Below are 18202 nucleotides of genomic sequence, written 5' to 3'. Positions count from 1 at the left end.
ACTCTTGAAGATGAGCCCCGTAGTGGAGGCCCCAAAACCTCAACAGACCCGGCAACAAGCGGTTCTCTCCATAAGCTTATTCTTGAGGAAGGGCGAATATCCACCAAAGAGATAGCCCAGATACTGGACATCTTCCGTGAGCGCGTTGGTTTTATTATTACCGATATCCTAGACATGCGGAAGCTTTCAGCGAAGTGTGTGTCGCAATGTTTGAACAGTGAACAGAAGGAGGCTCGAGTTGAGGCATCCAGAGCTGTTCTGACCTATTTTGATACCAAAAAAGACTTTTCAAATAGATTAGTGACTGAGGATGAAACATGGCTCCACATTTATGATTCCGAAGCCAAGGCACAGTCATAGGAATGACGCCACAGTGGGTCCCCGCGGCTGAAGAAATTCTGCGCCCAGAAATCGGCCAAAAATGTCATGGCGTGCATTTTTTATGACAAAGATGAGTTCTGTTGGTAGACTACCTACCTCAGGGCTGTAGTATAAGCGGAGAATATTATGCCGGCCTTCTCTATAAGCTCAAACAGGCAATTAAGACGAAACGCCGGGGAAAAATGAACAAAGAAATCCTTTTGTTGCAGGACAATGCACCTGCACACACGTTCAAAGTTGTGGCTGTCAAATTTATCGGGGTTATTCTTGTAGTAACGCTCAAAGGGCTAGAAGCAGTTGTCGCTCTCTAGCACCAGCGTGCCAGCCCTAGCAGTCAGAGCTGTGACCCCCAACACGCGGTGCGGTGAGTCGCAACCACGGCGGGTTCGGGCCAGAGGCGACAAACACGAGTATGTTACTCTGAGGAGCGTTTATTGCTCCCGAGCAATACAGTGCAGCAGCAACAATACAACCGCCGTAACGAGGGAGAGTGTTCCGCTCGCGTACGGGGGTGAAAAACACAAAGGAAAGAACGTACGCAAAAATGTGGGGGAAGAAGGTTCCGCTCACCTCGCGTGGTTCCTCGCTCACGGCCCGCGGCGGTCAAGTCACACGCGGTGGCCGGGCGATAAGGGCAGCGGTCTCCGTGGCAGATCTCTGATCCGTGCGTGTGCACGGCTCCCGCCAGAAGACGAGCGAGCCTCGGGAGAATCGCGCCTTCTCGCGGGCTGTGGAGAGGAGGTCTCTCCTTTGTGAAAGGGGAAAGAGGGAAAGTCTCCGCGGCGGGGAGCGAAAGGAAGCGGGGGTGGCGAGAGTGCCCTCCCTCGCAAAACCTCCCGAACGGCGCGCGCATAGCATCGCGTGATAATTACGCGCGGCCGTTACAATGGGGCAGGGGATTCATGTGTATCCCCACAAATTGAAGGCCCTGGGTTTCCCATTGGTCAACCATTCACCTGACCTGGCCCCTTCTGACTACCATCTGTTTCCCAACTTGAAAAAAACATCTGAAGGGTCGTCATTTCGACGACATTGCTGACGTCAAACTTGCTGCTGAAAACTGGTTTGACGACATGTAACATAATTTTTTTTAAACGGACTATAGAAATGCTGAAAGAGCGATGCAACAACTGCATCAGAGTCAGGGGGGAATATGTTGAATAAATGTGCACTTTCAGAACTCTGGCTACATTCTTTCTGTGCAAAGCCACGAACTTCGCAGCACCCCCTCGTATACCATCTATTTCTTCGACCACAAAGCTTCCTTCATGACAGTCGGGAACTGTTAGTGGAGTGCTTCTTGAAGAACGAATATGTGTGAAAAATAACCATTTGTCTGTACTTGTACACACATGTCTTGGTGTAATTCTTTGCCTCATTCTATCTGAAACAGCTGATGAGCTGCGCTAAGTGACGTAATCATCGGCAATTTTTTTCTTAGGACCACGAAAGCTCCGAAAAAGATAATGACTCTCCACCTCCTTTCGCACCCCTCCCTCCCCCCCTCTCCCGTCGTTGCCCTCGTCACTGGCCACAGCTCGGACTCGACGGGTCCTGTCTGCAGTAAGCTTGCACGCGCCGGCCACTCATGCACACTCGAGGTGGCACCGTTCGTAGTATGCGTTAGCGGAAAGCCACTCATGATACGTTATTAAAGCTCCGACGCAGTTCACTAGCGCCCCGCCGCGGTGGCTCAGTGGTTATGGCGCTCGGCTGCTGGCCCGAAAGACGCGGGTTCGACTCCGGCCGCGGCGGCTGAATTTCGATGGAGGCGAAATTCTAGAGGCCCGTGTACTGTGCGATGTCAGTGCACGTTAAGAACCCCAGGCGGTCGAAATTCGGGAGGCCTTCACTACGCCGTCCCTCATAGCCTGAGTCACTTTGGGACGTCAAACCCCAATAAACCAAACTAAACCAAGCAGTTCACTAGCCTACTCTGCAAGATCCTATTTGCAAGTGCTACCGTCTTTTCATCTTGAAATGCGTTCGGAAATGAATGTAATTTTGCGAGTAACGGTTGCTTTGACTACATGCCGCTTTATTTTTTTCCAGAAGGAAAAGAGAACGAGACAAAGCACGAAGATGACTTCTGTGTACCTACTCTTATTGCAAAACATCTGGCTTGCCCCCGTGCACAGTGGAAATGACTGAATGGTAAGAACTCCATTTTTCGTATTTGGTGAGATGAATTCACCGAAGATTGACCGCCTTGTCATCATCTGTTTGGAATGTGAAGTGACCTGACATCTGATACACCCGGGCAGACATTTGTAGTCTACCGCTTATGCACGACAGGAATCAGAACAGCTTGTTCTTTCACTGCGCGCCAGTCGATAGGAATGTGCAACACATCCGTACTGTTTCTCTTTGGCTTGTACATTTTCAGGCATAATAGAAAATACGTAGTTTTTGCTTCCAGGTAATTTTTCCCAAGTTGTCTCTCAGTGAAAAAAGCCGTAACTTCGGACTGTAAGGCGGGTTTTTTCGTGTGGTTTTGCTTCCCCAGTTAAATGCATGCGAAGCAGCGAAGAGAAACGGTTAGATAAAAAAAATAAAGGTGCGCTCTGTGTCAGGCGCTCAGTGTGTTTCGCGAAAATAAGCAGGCCATATTTTTAACCCCATAGAAAAAACAACTTTCCAAAAATGTTGTTTCGACGTCCGTGTGGAGGAGATGCTAGAACCTGCTCCTTAACTTTACTTGAACAGAAAGGCGAAAACATTCAGGGTGCATTTGACGATTTAAAGTGCGCGAGGCTTGGCTGTACTGGTTAATGACTAGTTAGTCATGACTAATGAATTGATGACTAATATCTAGTTAGTTATGAATTGTGACTAGTAATGTGACTAGCATTTTGAATTAGTCACTAGAACTGAAGTTAAGCATTTGTTCAGGTACTGTGCAGCCAGCGCACCCCTTTTACATATGTCGGCCAGCACCTTTTCAAGGCGGGCTCTGTGACTGAAGCTGCCCAAAACACAAATTAAATATATTAGAAGCCGAAAGCATTTTAGCCGATTCGGAGTAATGCCAACGCGCCCTTTTGCCTTTTGCAATGTTACCTCTTTTATACGAGGTGAAAGTATCGCTTTGTGCGTTCTAGTCAGATGGGTTCTAGATAAAAATTTCTGCGCAGCGCAGAACAGTGCGTCTAGATCAGTAAAACTCTTAAAAACTGTCAAGCATGAACATGTCTACTGTGTTACGTGATTGCCACAAAGGTATTAGAATCAACATTTTCAAGCAAGAAATTAACCCAAAATGTATACATAGTACTCACGGTCGACACAGACACTCTACCAAATCCTGCTTCAGTAAGCCAACTGTGAGCCTGCAAAGCACTGCAATCAGCTGTTCTTTCATTTTCAGTGCTGGTGGCCAGCCAGCACCTCTTTTATTGCGTAAGCAACACTGCGCCAGGTTTCGAGCCGTCGCGTAGCTCCCGGCGGTGGCCACGCTTGACCTTCATTCGCAGCGAGGTCAAACAGATGGAACGCCGTTGCCATAGCAACCGTTTCAGCCGCGCTCCACCAGGCGGCAGGACCGTCGCTGCGCCGCCGCCGCTGCCGCGCGCCCAGTCGCGCGCTCTCGACGCATGTGTCGGAATGTGGAGAGAGGAAGCGGGAGGGAAATGGGGAATAAATACGCGCGTTCGCCTCGGGCAGAACAGTTGCTGCTTGCTTACACAGCTTGCCCGGTTTAACCAGACCTAAACGTCAGCTAGTTTTTTCAGTCCCTGGTACATGTTTTCAACGTGTTCAACATATGCATCTAAATTTTTGAAGTAAATAAACCCCGTGCAAGACACGAGTCGCGTTTCATGTGAAACAAAATCGTGAACTTTGGAGACAGGAGCTTTTTTCAAGTTTGTATTCGAGCGCCTGAACTTTCACATAGTGCAACTGAGACTTAAGATGCTCAAAATCTTTCTGGAGCACAGAATTCTCCTTAGGAAGCAAGCTATTTGCCTGCTCTAGTTTTTCAGTGTTCGAGAAGGTGGTTGAATTTTGTTAGTGTGGCATCAGATGCTGCGTCTGGAGACCCATGAAGTATGAGTGGTCTGCACCTGAAAAAAAAAAAAAGTTGAACTTATTCATTTGCGAACAACAGGTAGGCCCTGCTTTAATGCAGATTTCAGGTTTCTAAATAGTCACTTCAGCCCACTGTGGGTGTTCTTTTGCTCTTGGCTTACATTGATATACCGACAACAAAGAACCTGGACGACAAAACAATAGAGCTCAGCTCTGTTTCACTCCACTGATACACCTGTACAAGCTGCTTACCAACCAGCAAACCCAGATAAATACTATTAAGTTATACCGCTAAACCTCATGAACTCTTTGTGCCCTACCTGGGGATGCAGTTGACGGCGTTGCAGCTTGTGCTACCAGCGTACTGGTGTGAAATCGCCAATCATGCTGCATGACCGCAACCGTGGTAAAGCAAAATTCATAAATGTGAGGTTTCATGCACCCAGCATACCCGCCAGATTTGCACTACTTTCAGATAGCCTGACTTTTGTGTCATTTCTCCAAGCTAGGGCAAAAGGAACTATGTCGAGGTGAGAGAAACGAAATATGACAGTTTTGCAATGATGCCTGCACTGGTGTAAAAGGTACCACACTTACCAGAAACCTCACTGAAGTAATAACATATGCACGGGATAAATCACCGATGACATTTATGCAACAAAGCACATGAGGTTCTGCCATTCCTAACATGCTTGCGCAGGGCAGGGTTTGGGCTTGTGCAGGGCATGTAATGCGAAGGCAAGATAGCCGGTGGCCCTCAAGGGTAACAGAGTGGACTCGACGTTAAGGCAAACGTAGCAGGGGCCGGCAGAAAGTTAGGTAGGCGGATGAGATTAAGAAGTTTGCAGGAATACGGTGGCCGCAACTGGCAAAGGACAGGGTTAATTGGAGAGACATAGGAGAGGCCTTTGCCCTGCAGTGGGAGTAGTCAAGCTGAAGATGATGAACATGTAGACATCTGATGGCTAACTGGAAAAGCTGGCGAAGAACTGGCTTCAGAACTGGTTGCAGAAGCCGCTCACTATTAATATACCGGTTGCCAGAGCAGCCGGGGATCCCGGTATCAGTGGCTGCAACAGGAGTCCGGTGACTGCGAAAAATAAAGTTTTCATAGTGGAATGAAGAAAGCGAGAATTTTGAACCATCACTAACCCTCTGTTCCCGTACGAAGCGAAACCGGTGCACAGAAGGTATGCTGGGTGGGCTCCTGATGAGTGGGTGGGCGGGAGGGCGGACGGACGGGCGGACTTTAGCTTAGAAATTTAAATTTAAATAAAAAAACCTCACAATTTTTCAATACTGAGAATTTTTGCTGAAATTTGTTAAACATGCTAAATATTTACCATAAAGAGCATAAGTGTCTTCTTGGTTAAATTTCGTTCTCTAGCTGCGCGTTCTAAGACACCTTGATCTAGCTTCGAAGAGTAGGGTACTTCCTCTTGGGTTAGCATAAAACGATTCCTACCTCATCTGCCTTTCCAAAGCACGATAAATTTTTACACTCTGCTTTGTTTTCATTGAATTAATCCAGTTTTCACCTTCCACGTTTTTTACCTGTCCTTTAACGCTGTTATTTCTCCGTCCCTGTGTCCAGCATACGTACTGGTTAGTTTCCTAGTCCTTTTCCGTCATTATGGGTCACCGCTCTTTTTGTATAATATTTAAATCCCTTGGCTGTCCACGTGTTATCATACAATTCCCTCAGGAGTTCTTCATACAATATTTTATTCTCAACTTCCCCTGCTTCGAACGATGCTCAGCCCATATCCCCTGTACTGCGTAGTTAGTGTGTGTGGCACCTAGTGCTAGTCTTCCAACAGCTCTCTGATTTATTCTAATCTCTGTTAAACTTCTGCCCTTAGGGACAAAACCGTATTCCTGAAAGTAAGCCCTGACAGCCCCAATAGGCAAATAGGCAACCAGAATGAAGTGGTTCTTCGTCACTTTCTTGGTCAAATGGTCAACATCTAGAAGGTTATGCTAAGAATTTTTTCTCTCACGCATGCTTCTTTTTCGAGGACGCCGTTGTTCGGCGCAAATGGAGGAACGTTAACAGTTTAACTAAGCAGAGCTTCGTGATCCGCACTGCTCGTCATTCTCGCTATCCGCTGGATCGGCCGGGTAGGAGAAGGAGGGTAAGGAAGGATAAAAGGGGAGAAGAGGCGCCAAAGCAGTTAATCAAATTCTTGCCGATCTAGTTTTGGGGTGCTCAAGGTTGTGCCACTGTCTGAGCTATGCTGTAGCAACTCGCTTGCTTGCACCACTCTCTTTAGTGCTACCCATTTGCCTATTACCGCAGTGTCCTGGACCTGCTGAACAGAGGAGCGATGAGGATCGCCGTAATCGGCGCCGGTTGCTCCGGCATAACGGCCGTCAAGGCCTGTCTCGAAGAAGGTCTGGACGTTGTCTGCTTCGAGAGGGCATCGAACTGTGGCGGACTATGGTGGTACAGGGATGAGACGCCGGAGCCGGGAACAGGCACCGTGATGCGCTTCACGGTGGCCAACACCAGCAAGGAGATGTCCTGCTACAGCGACTTCCCACCCGACAGGGACGCACCCTGGTTCATGACCCACTGGCAGGTTCTCGACTACATTCGAAGCTACGCCGACCACTTTGGCGTGGTCCGCAAGGTCCACTTCAACCACGAGGTCCTCTGGGTGGGGAAAGACGGTACCGTTAGGGTACGGGACTCGAAGAGTGCTCGGGAGTGGGAGGAGGTCTTCGACGGCGTCCTTGTCTGCACGGGTCACCACGCGTCACCTTCGATGCCCGATGTTCCCAGACAAGAGTTCTTCCGCGGGCGAGTTATGCACTCGCGCGACTTCAAGTACGCCGACGACACATTTAAGGACAAGGCCGTGGTCGTCGTGGGGTTTGCGAATTCGGCACTGGACATCGCCGTCAATCTGAGCAGCGTTGCACGTCAGGTAAGCGTACGCAAGAGCCATGCCAAAGCGGAGAGTTCAGCCAAGTTCTCTGCCTCGCCAAAATTTATCCAACAACTCGAATATAAGCCGCTAACATGAGCGAAACAACAAAAGCAACTCCTTCTGATATTCCTTTTATCTCAGCAGACGGTGTCTTATCATTGCTACGTAGACTTGATATTAAGAAAGGTTGCGGAGCTGACGGTATACCAAACACATTCTTGAGACGCTATGCTTCACAAATAGCGGAATACTTAGCCAACATGTTCGCAGCTTCCTTGCGTTCAAGTGATTTACCTTCTGACTGGAAAGTCGCACAGGTAGTACCAATTTATAAATCGGGCGATCGAACAAATTTATCCAGTTATCGTCCTATATAAATAATTAACAGTTGCTGCAAACTTTTAGAACATATACTGGCTGGTATTATAAGGGATTTTCTCAGTAGCAAAGACATACTCTCACCTTTTCAACACGGATTCCGAAAGGGAATGTCAACAGTTACGCAACTTGTAACTACCGTTCATGACTTCTCTTGTGTTCTAGAAAATTCGGGACAGGTTGACATACTGTTCCTAGACTTTGCCAAGGCCTTCGATACGGTCCCACACAATAAGCTTATTTATAAATTAGAGCTCATCGGTCTTCCTCTCTACGTGATTCAATGGATAGATGCATATTTGGAAAACAGGAGTCAGTTTGTTGATGTAAATGCTGCAGTTTCCGGTTCCCTAGGCCTCTCTTCTGGTGTACCGCAGGGAAGTGTATTGGGTCCTTTATTGTTTCTCTTATATATAAATGATTTGCCAGGTGTTGTTCCAAATTCAGTATCCATACGATTATTTGCTGATTATTGCATATTGTTCAAAGAGATAAGAGAATCCTCAGACCATGGCGTTCTCCAAGATTCCCTGGCAGCTATTGATCGATGGCGTGTGGATTGTAGCATGGCTCTTAACATCAAGAAAACTGTACTGCTACGTGTAACAAGGAAAAAACATATTAGCACTTTCACTTATTCTCTTCAAGGCGCCAACATTCAAGAAGCCGCCAGCCATAGGTATTTAGGACTAATACTTAGCAATCAATTAAACTGGTCAGCGCACATATCCCAAATTTGCTCTTCAGCATTCTCAACATTGTGTTTCCTAAGACTAAAACTCAGTTCCGCTCCCTCTAATATCAGGCTTTTGGCATATAACACTTTTCTTCGGACGAAGCTCAAATACGCATCTATTATTTGGGATCCGCATACAAAAAAGAACATTAACTCCCTTGAAATCATTCAAAGGAAAGCAGTCAGGTTTATTTTCCACAAATACAGCAGATTTGATTCTCCCACAAAGCTAATGGCAGAAAATAACATCCCACTTCTTTCAGACCGCCGAAAAATAAACCGAATTTTGTTCCTCCGTAAGATTCTTTCACGCGAGGTAAACATTCCAATACCTAACTATGTTCAACCTTCTACCACCAGACGTACACGATACACTAAGGAACACACACTGCAGCCTATCTTCGCACGAACAAATTCATTTAAGTATAGCTTCTTCCCCCGAACCATCTCCGATTGGAACATGCTCCCAGAATCCCTTTTTCAAAATAGCAATTTTAGCAACGCATTGGAAGAACATTTCCTTGGTTAAGTTGTCTCATTTTGTATTTTTTAATGCTGTTGTTTTTATCTTCCCTTTGTTATCGCCGAATGATGCTGTGTTGTTTTTTCGTTTCTTTTGTGTATTGGTAGGTTGTTTGCCCCCCCTGCCTGGGCCACATAGGCCTGCAGTATTTTGAAATAAATAAATAAATAAATAAAACAATTTTTTTATACACGAAGTTAAACAATTACACAGCAATATTTAAAGGCTAATCGGAGCATCACATTCATAATCAAAGCTGCTGGATTGTGTTACAATAAGGTTGTATGTTTAATTTTCCAACCAGTGATCTTCATTATCGCTCATAGGTAATGCTCCCTTCAGCGACGATCGAAGTGCTTTGCCACGTTGGTTCAAATGCATGTTAAACGGGCACAGGCAGCCGCGGCTATCCTAATTTATCGCCTTGATTTATCCTCCCTTCACGGCCCCTAGGTACGGTTTCATATAATGGGAGCAAAAAAACAAAACTAGAATGAGATCCCATAGCAATAAAACAACGTAGACATAAATTATTACAGGGTATTGCAGAGCGTCGAAAAGAATATACATTGGTACAATCTGGCCATCCGGCAATACACATAAGAAAAAAGGGTGCACATATTACGGATAACAATGCAGCAAGTAACTCGGGGAAAAACGGCAATGAAACGTGCAGCTTTGTTGCTTGAGGGGCAGTATCTAATATGCGTTAATTGCGGCTAATGATAAATATGTTTAAAAAGCAGATTTCCGAATTTGTTCGGATCGCCCTCAGTTGCTACGGGCTGTGGTAGCTGATTCTATTCTTCTATGGCTGATGGCCAGGATGATTTATGGAAGCCATTATTGGAGCCATGTAAAGGCTGCAAACTTAAACTGCTAAAAGACGGCCGATGTTCTCTTGGGTCGAAGTAGAGATATGTTGTGCAAGTGAGAGAAATTGTAATATTCTTAATGGAAAAGACAAAGTTCGGCCATTTTGCGACGAAAAGACAGCGGCGGTAAGTCCAGAGATGATTTTACGCATAAAACACTGGTGCTACGGACGTAACGTGATGCTTTGAATCGGGCTGCACGTCTTTGCACTGATTTTAATGCTTTAGTAAGATAACTCTGGCAAGGGTTACAAATGGGAGAGGCATAGTCCGGTTTTATGAGAATGATATTTTCATAGACGAGCATGCGGATAGATGAAGAGGACATGGCCAGCGATCTTCTCAGTCGGTTGCGTGATTTCGAAATTTCGACTACTATGCTTGGGATATGCCCAGACCATGAAGGTTGGCATGTTAATCTTACTCCTAGGTACCGGTACGACTTACATGCGTTAGGGCATTGAACTTAAAAAATAGCTATGGTTTATTTTATTGCGTTTGCAGGATACTTTCAACAAATAAATTTGGAAACATGCAAGCTCATCAACCACTAGGCGCAACAGCCTTGAGGTCATTTTGAAGGAGGGTTTCATTGCTCTTAGATGATATGCGCCGATACAAAATGTAGTCGTCTGCAAATAGCCGAAATGACGATGACATGCTGGAGGGAAGGTAAATGATAAATGTCAAAAACGCATTGACCAACACCGGAAATCATGTCACTTGATGCGGAATGGTTGTTATCAGTGAAAGCACGCAGTGAAAAAGTTAAAAAGAAAGCATTTGATCGAAGAGAAAATCAGTTTTTCAAGACGAAGGCTGGAATGTTTGGCCATGAGGCCACGATGGGGAACGCCGTTAAATGCTTTAGAAAATTCAATGTACATGATGGCGCCGCCGCGGTAGCTCAGTGGCTATGGTGCTCGGCTGCTGTCCCGAAAGACGCGGGTTCGATCCCGGCCGCGGCGGTTGAATTTCTTTGGAGGAGAAATTCGAGGCCCGTGTACTGTGCGATGTCAGTGCACGTTAAAGAACCCCAGGTGGTCGAAATTTCCGGAGCCCTCCACTACGGCGTCTCTCATAGCCTTAGTCGCTTTGGGACGTTAAACCCCATAAACCAAACCAATGTACATGATGTCTGTTTGAAAGCTCGAGTCAAGGTTAAGGTAAGTATCTATTGTGGAATCGAATAGCTGAGATGTGCGTGAAAGGCCCGACGGAAACCATGTTGGTTCCAAAAGGAGGAGTTGTTGTCAACGTGTGATGCAATCAGGCAGTATAGTACATGCACGCTCGAGGAAGCTGCCGTAGGTACCCGTTAGCTAAATAAGGCGGTAATCGAAGGTTCGGTTCAGCTGCCAGTTTTGTGTACTCGATCACAAAATGAACAAGGGAGGGGAAAACCTCAGTTTGCTAGAGCCAACGTTTCGACAAGGGGACTTGTCTTCGTCTGGGCCCAGACGAAGACAAGTCCCCTTGTCGAAACGTTGGCTCTAGCAAACTGAGGTTTTCCCCTCCCTTGTTCATTTTGTGATCGCCAAGGACCATCTACCGCACCCTCTCTCTACCATAGTTTTGTGTACTGGTTTTCATTCTTGCTGAACGCAGAGTTGAAGGAAACCAAGAAGTCTCGCGGTTCTACACTCTCCGAGATAAACTCAAAACTATCAAAATTAGACGAGGTTCTTGAATTGTGTAAAGCTAAAGATAGGATGCATCATATTGAAGAATCGGTTAAACATTTGGAAGAAGCCTTGGCTGCTCAAGACAAAAAAAAAAATGATAGAGTATGAGGATCGTGCGCGCCGGAACAACGTTGCTGTGTTCGGTATAAAAGAAATCTCAAACGAATCAAAGCTGATTTAGAAAAGAACGCAATCAAGAAAATATGTCAAGAAAAACTTGGCGTGTCAGCTCGCTCGAACGTATTCATCGAATTGGCAAACCTCAGAAGGAGCGGCTTCGGCCAGTCATCTTTCGCTTTTTTACCTACAACAAAAAAACTTGCAGCCTTCCAAAACTGTTCAAAATTCAAGTATTCTGGAGTGTCAGTGTCTCATGATTACTCACACACCACACTACAGAAACAGAAAAAAACTACGGCAATCCGTGGAAGCTGATGGCCAACCTGGCGATAAAGCAAAGCAAAGTTAATCTGCGACAAACTGTTGATAAGCGACGAACTTTATGCTTGGGACGATGTTACGAACTTTAGGGTGCTGCTCGGCAGAACTAATCGACAGAAAGAACCACGATGCCGTAACACTCGAGGAGCCGTACGCGATAAGGATTTTCGATTTATTTCTCTAAATGCGCGTAGTGCGTGCAATAAGCAGGAACAGCTTGAACACGTTTTACTGTCATGCGATCCTCATGTGGTGGTACTTACCGAAACATGGCTACAGCCTGTTATACCTAACAGTTGTATTTTCCCACCTTCTTACACCTGCTAACGCAAGGATCGCCTATCGCAGGGAGGCGGTGTTGCGGTTTTAGTTAAAAATGGTTTGTCATCTCATGCGCTCCCAACAGTTGACAGTGATCATGAAAGCCTGTTGTGACAACTTGACTTTTATGGTCATTCTATCGCAATATCTGCCGTCTACAGAGCCCCTGGCGCTCCTCAAAGCTTTATGTTAAAACTGTACGATGAGTTAGAAAGATACCTAAGGCACAGAATGATAATAGCTGACGAGTTTAATCTGCCCCAGGTAAACAGGGAATCGCTGACTCCGGGTGGACATGAAGTACACAATACAGAAACCCTGCTTGACATGTTGCTAGCGTGCAATCCAAAACAGGTGGTTTTACTTAATAAACAGATCCACGCAGCGCTACGAAACGAAGACGACAAGGAACACGAAACACAGGACGGGCGCCCGTCCTGTGTTTTTCGTGTTCCTTCTGTCCTCGTTCCGTAGCGCTGTGTGAATCTGTTTATCAAGCATGAGCCAACTAGCCCACACCAGAATCCTCTTAGTACTTCCTACTCTTTTAACTGAATCAACAGCTTCAGTGTTAGATCTAATTTTATGTCCAAGTGACATTGCAAACTATGCTACAGAAATGCACAATGGCATTTCTGACCGTAAAGTAGTAACGTTAAGTTGTACCCTCCCGCTCAGTGCAGGGAAAGTTGCTTGCAAGTTTATGACAGTAAAAAAATTTGCTTTAGCAGATCATTCATGCACTGCTTCCTATTTAGAAGACTCGCTACAATCATTTGACTCCGGAGATGTTAACACACTATGGGTAAAGTTTAAGTCTCTTTGCCACTACTGCTTCCGCAGCTTCGTCCCAGATAAGAAAAAGAAAGTAGGCAGGATGACCCCGTGGATAACAAGAGAGATAATCCACATTAAACGTAAGCTCAAGCAATGCCGTAAAAAAAACCCACGACTTCCATTAGCTGCCTAAAAGCTACCCTCTCCACAAAGTTATTAGAACCAGGAGAGCGATACTTTAACCAGACGCTCACCCGCTGTGTAAGTGAAAATCCTTGTAAATTTTCGCAGCTTCTCTCGAACAAAGCAGATAGAAAATTTTATAAAATAATCGTTATTGACTTCATCGTTACAGATAAAAATGTGATTGCAGAAGTTTTCAATTTTCAAAAGCCTGCCTGGTCATTTGGTTGACTGAATTCTTAGATTGTCCTGATTCTATTCGCGATTACCTCAGTAAATACCTTGTAGGCAACGGACAGTAAGCAGATCGCTCAATAATTTTTCAACTCCTTGACGTCTCTTTTCTTATGAATTAAGATAATGTTAGCGTTCTTCCAAGCTTCTGGTACGCTCGAGCTCATAAGGCATTGCGTATACAGAGCGGCTAGTTTTTCTAGCGTAATCTCCCATCCGTTATTCAGCAGATCTGTTGTAACCTGATCCTCAACTCCTGCTTTCCCCCTTTTCTTTGTTCCTAAGGCTTTATTTCCTCTTTTGGGTACTAGCGGGATGTCCCAGTGATGTGTGCTGCTGTCTCTGTCATTAACGTTCTGATTAGAATGTCTACTGTATAGATATATGTAGAACTTTTCGCCTACTTTAACTACCTTATCCATATTGATATGAGTTTGCCCGCTTTGTCTCTTAGCGCATACATCTGATTTTTACCTACGCCTAGTTTCCTCTTTACTGCTTCCAGGCTACATTCGTTCTTTAGAGCCTGCTCGCTTTTCTGCATAATAAACATCCTTATGTCGGCTGCTTTGCGCTTATACATTAACATTGATAGCTATTACGCTTCTATTCTGTCCGTAGGGTTAGACGCTTTCATGCTTTGGCGTTTCTTAACAAGATTTTTCGTCTTCTGAGATCGCCTGCCGGTATCATGGAAATGTAGGGAGCTGTAATTCGACGCTTCAAAAGTGGAGTTCAAAACTCGTGTACATTCTCTAAAAACATTTAAAACGTCAATGGCGTTATGGTTTAAACCAGAACACTCGATAATTATCGACAGAGCTGAAAATTTTGAGAGGGACACGATCAAAATTAGCATTAATGTGTTTATCTGGTCGGCTGAGAAAAATGTCAGAAAGCACATGTGCTACACGGGAACCAATACAGAACCCTGAATTGCGCAGGTTCAACGAACCTCTCCCGCCAGCAAAAGTCGACTTCAGGTAAAAAAAAAACTTTTCACAGGGATACCTCGGTAGTTGATCAAACGCACTTCATCATTCAAATCGAAAATACGATAATTTATGATTTGCACAGGACCGTCTTGGAAGATATCATAAGTCTTCAACATCAATGGCAAAAGCCAGTAACCACATCATGTTAGCTGCGTGTAGGTGTCACACAAGTTTTTCTGAATTAGGAACCACCAATGAATAATCAGTTACTAAAACCAAAAGGCATTTAAGCAGAAATCCTGAAAGAACTTGTTGCCATGACGCACCCTAGGAAATGATCGCACAGTAAGCTAACTCACGTTTACCTATCTTTACCTAGAAAACCATATCAAGGCACATCGCTTTTGCGGTTTTCACCGCTGTCACCATACGATCTGGCTTCATTTGCTACGGAATCACCCTTTGCTTAGCCTTACATTTTTTGACCGATACTTCATTAAAAACCTTTTAGATGGTACTTCAGACTTTTGTGAGATATATGCCCTGCGGCACGACAAAAGAGCCTTCCTTGCAGAAATAAGCGCTCTCATTTTTTATCAATAAAATAAATGAGCCAGACGGCTAGTTGGACCATACTTACATCGATTAGGGCCGATCCACAGACTCATCCACACGTATATTGTGATATTCACCACGACGGCCTTATGCAGAGCATAAGGTCTTGTATTTCCGATTTCAATGACGAAGTTTGTTTCATCAACCACTGCGGTATCCCTGTGGAAAGTTTTTGGGAACCCGTTTCCTTTTACCAGAAGTCAACAAGGTTTCAGTTTCACGTTTGAAGTGCCGAATCGCAGTTGCCTACAGCTCCTTGACTTATCTCTGCACTTAGACATCAAGCAAGTTTGTTGGTGCTATCACCCTCGGTCCATTAAACTACCCCATTTGCACTCCGAACATCCAGAAATAGTAAAATATGCTCTAGTCACCTCTTGTTTGTGCTATGCTGTTTTTAAACCTTTAAGAACAAAATTAATACATGATTCCTTGAGCACGCGGGTGGATTGTCCAATGCTGCTTACCCTATTTCAGTGATTAGTAGCCGATGCAGAAAGCTTCTACGCTGGGCAGAAAGGATATGACGCCAAGGAAGCATTGTTGCCAAGCATCAAGGAGCCTGATGTTCTTGCCTACATACCACTTTGCTCGCATGGATCGCATGGCTGGATGATACGCATGGTGGTAACAGGGCCTCGGCATCCTGATACGACCTGATACGAAAGATGAACTTGATGATGAAACCTGATACGAAAGATGAAGACCGGTACGCCAGCATGAGGGGAACGAGTGAACGTGAAGCGTTCGAGCCTGTGGTGGTGCCTTATCTGCATAAGGTGTCTCATCACCTCAAGAGAGTTGCAGGGAGGCATAGTGTCTCTCTGGCGTTTTCCGCGCCGAATAAACTGGCAAAGCTGTGCTCCAGCACGTGCATTGATAGTAGGAGGGGCTGCCTAATCAGGTGTCGTGAATCAGGTGTCGTGTTCTGGCGTCGTGGAATATGTTCATTTGGTACTGGTTAGCACTGATTAGAGTGTTAATTTTTGCGACTGTTTCCTGAAATGTTCGGGAAATGTAAGTTTGTTAAATTAACATTGTTATGAAAGCGTACAAGTAATTCCAAATTCTGCTTGTCGGCATTCGGCACCCACCATACAGCATAAATTCGGAGTATCCCTGACATTCATGTAGTTGCTGCAGTCTACATTTTTTTAGTGTTGTAGCTCTTTGGATTTGAAGGGAGCGAGCAGCAGTGAATGACACTTCCGTTGCGAGTTCACAAAACTCATATCGTCCGCTTCGCGACTGAGTTCTGTACTTTTTCACCCCCAGGTTTTTCTCAGCACGAGGCGAGTCAACTGGATTTTTCCACTTCTATACAAGTCCGTCCCCACCGACGTGTACGTTCTCAACCAAGCGCGGCTCTGGTTCTACAGTTGGCTGCCACAGTGGTGCTTCAATCGTTTTCTCGTCAGGGTTGCCAACTCAATTGGTGACAACAAAGCCCTGGGTCTTTTTGCCGATCACGATGTTATGAGTCAGCGCCCCACCGCCAGCCAACACATCCACGGCAAGATCGCCGACGGGACTGTCAAGATACGCGGACCACCGGAAAGGTTCACTGAGAAGGGCCTCGTCATGGACAACGTAGAGGAGAAAGTGGATGCCGTGGTCTTTGCCACCGGTTTTAGGACAGGCTTACCGTTTCCAACGGACGCTCTGCCCACAAACGGAGAGCGTCTTCTCCTTTACAAGATGATGATCCCGCCAGCGAACCCAAATGTCGCGTTTCTGGGATTCGTCGACAGCAAGGGCAGTCTTCTGCAGATGTCCGAGATGCAGGCGCGCTACATGGCGCGGTTTTTCTCAGGGAAGCTGACACTGCCCTCCAAAGAGGCCATGGAAGACGCCGTGGCTGTGACGCAGCGGATGATAATGTCTTGCTTCATTAATACACGGAGACACTACCTGATGACCGACAATGTCGCCTACATCGAAGATCTTGCTAAAGCCATCGGTGTTAAGCCTAACTACCGGAAGCTGTTACTCACGGATCCGAAGCTATATTACACTCTAATGACCTCTCCCGTCCTCAACTACCAATACAGGCTCGTAGGCCCGCACTCTTGGCACGGAGCCCGTGATGCAATCCTTGGGTTCCAGGAAAGGCTGCGGGCTCCACTGCGCCCACACAAAAAGGAGCAGACTGCCACTGCACAACATCTGCCTATTTCGAAAGCAGCAAGGTTGTTGAGCTATGCTTTGTTTTTGGGGTGTCAGTATTTCTGTGCGGTATGACTTTGAAGAGCTCAGAGTATGGCATTCCCGCTTGGTGGTAGACGGCAGCGGAGCACATGCTTCTCTTCGCATCTAGCATAGCTCTGCCCTTCCGGACAGAAGCGAAAATATAAGCGCTGAAGAATGGAACGTGGAAGAAGAAATTACATAATCTTGCCCAAAATACGAGAATATTTTTGTCGTTTTCACGTAGCCACGGATTTGTTTTACTATTTCAGTACTTTACAGTTGTACTGTGTAATATTTCAGTAGGTTTCATGTATTATGCCGTAGATCTGTCGCTACGACTAGGGACAGAACAATACTACAGAAAATTGCATTGCAACAAAAAGTCTACAGACAGAAATACCGCAATACAAAACTTTAACAAAAAAATTCGGTTGTCCTTTTCAACAGGCATTGAAGAAAAAACCGGAACCTCACAGCACTACCAGTAATGTACAGTTATTAGCATTTAAACAACGTGGGCAGCCCATCATCACGACGTGGCAATTTCACGTGTTACGAATCTTAGCAAAGCAAAAGAGTTACCGCGGCTTTTGGTGAACTATAAAAGGGTTTCAGAGAAGAATTCATGATGGACTGGTTACACAACAGACCGCGCCCGATATTTCAGAAGTTTGAGCAAGGGGAATAATTTTAGCTCTAAAGCACTATTGGCCTAATAACGTGGTAAATGCCGGTGTGTGATGAAACCTCTGAGATTAATCACGTGATGTGCCAAATGGCGGTAAATAAACGAGACTTTGAATCAGGACGACCTTGACCAAACTGGATGAATAATATAATATTCCCGGGACTGCGTATCGAACCCACAGCGGCGCGAACAAATCAGCTTCGCTCGCCACCGCACGAGAGCACTATGCTATTGCCGCTTTTTTTTTCAACATGGTATTTATTGCAGTGATGCCATGT

General features: G+C 45.6%; 2 pseudogenes; one reads left to right on the top strand and one right to left on the bottom strand.

Annotated features, from left to right (window-relative positions):
- Positions 1 to 354: 354 nt before the first annotated feature.
- Positions 355 to 4803, bottom strand: LOC149345590 (uncharacterized; annotated as a pseudogene).
- A 1934-nt stretch (positions 4804 to 6737) lies between these two features.
- On the top strand, positions 6738 to 17328 carry LOC149345589 (flavin-containing monooxygenase 5-like; annotated as a pseudogene).
- The last annotated feature ends 874 nt before the right edge of the window (positions 17329 to 18202 follow it).

The sequence above is a fragment of the Amblyomma mixtum genome, chromosome 4 (genome assembly GCF_055824585.1).
Source record: "Amblyomma mixtum isolate Tamu chromosome 4, ASM5582458v1, whole genome shotgun sequence".
In the NCBI taxonomy this organism is placed as follows: domain Eukaryota; kingdom Metazoa; phylum Arthropoda; class Arachnida; order Ixodida; family Ixodidae; genus Amblyomma; species Amblyomma mixtum.
This window is presented reverse-complemented; position numbering and strand designations above follow the sequence as displayed.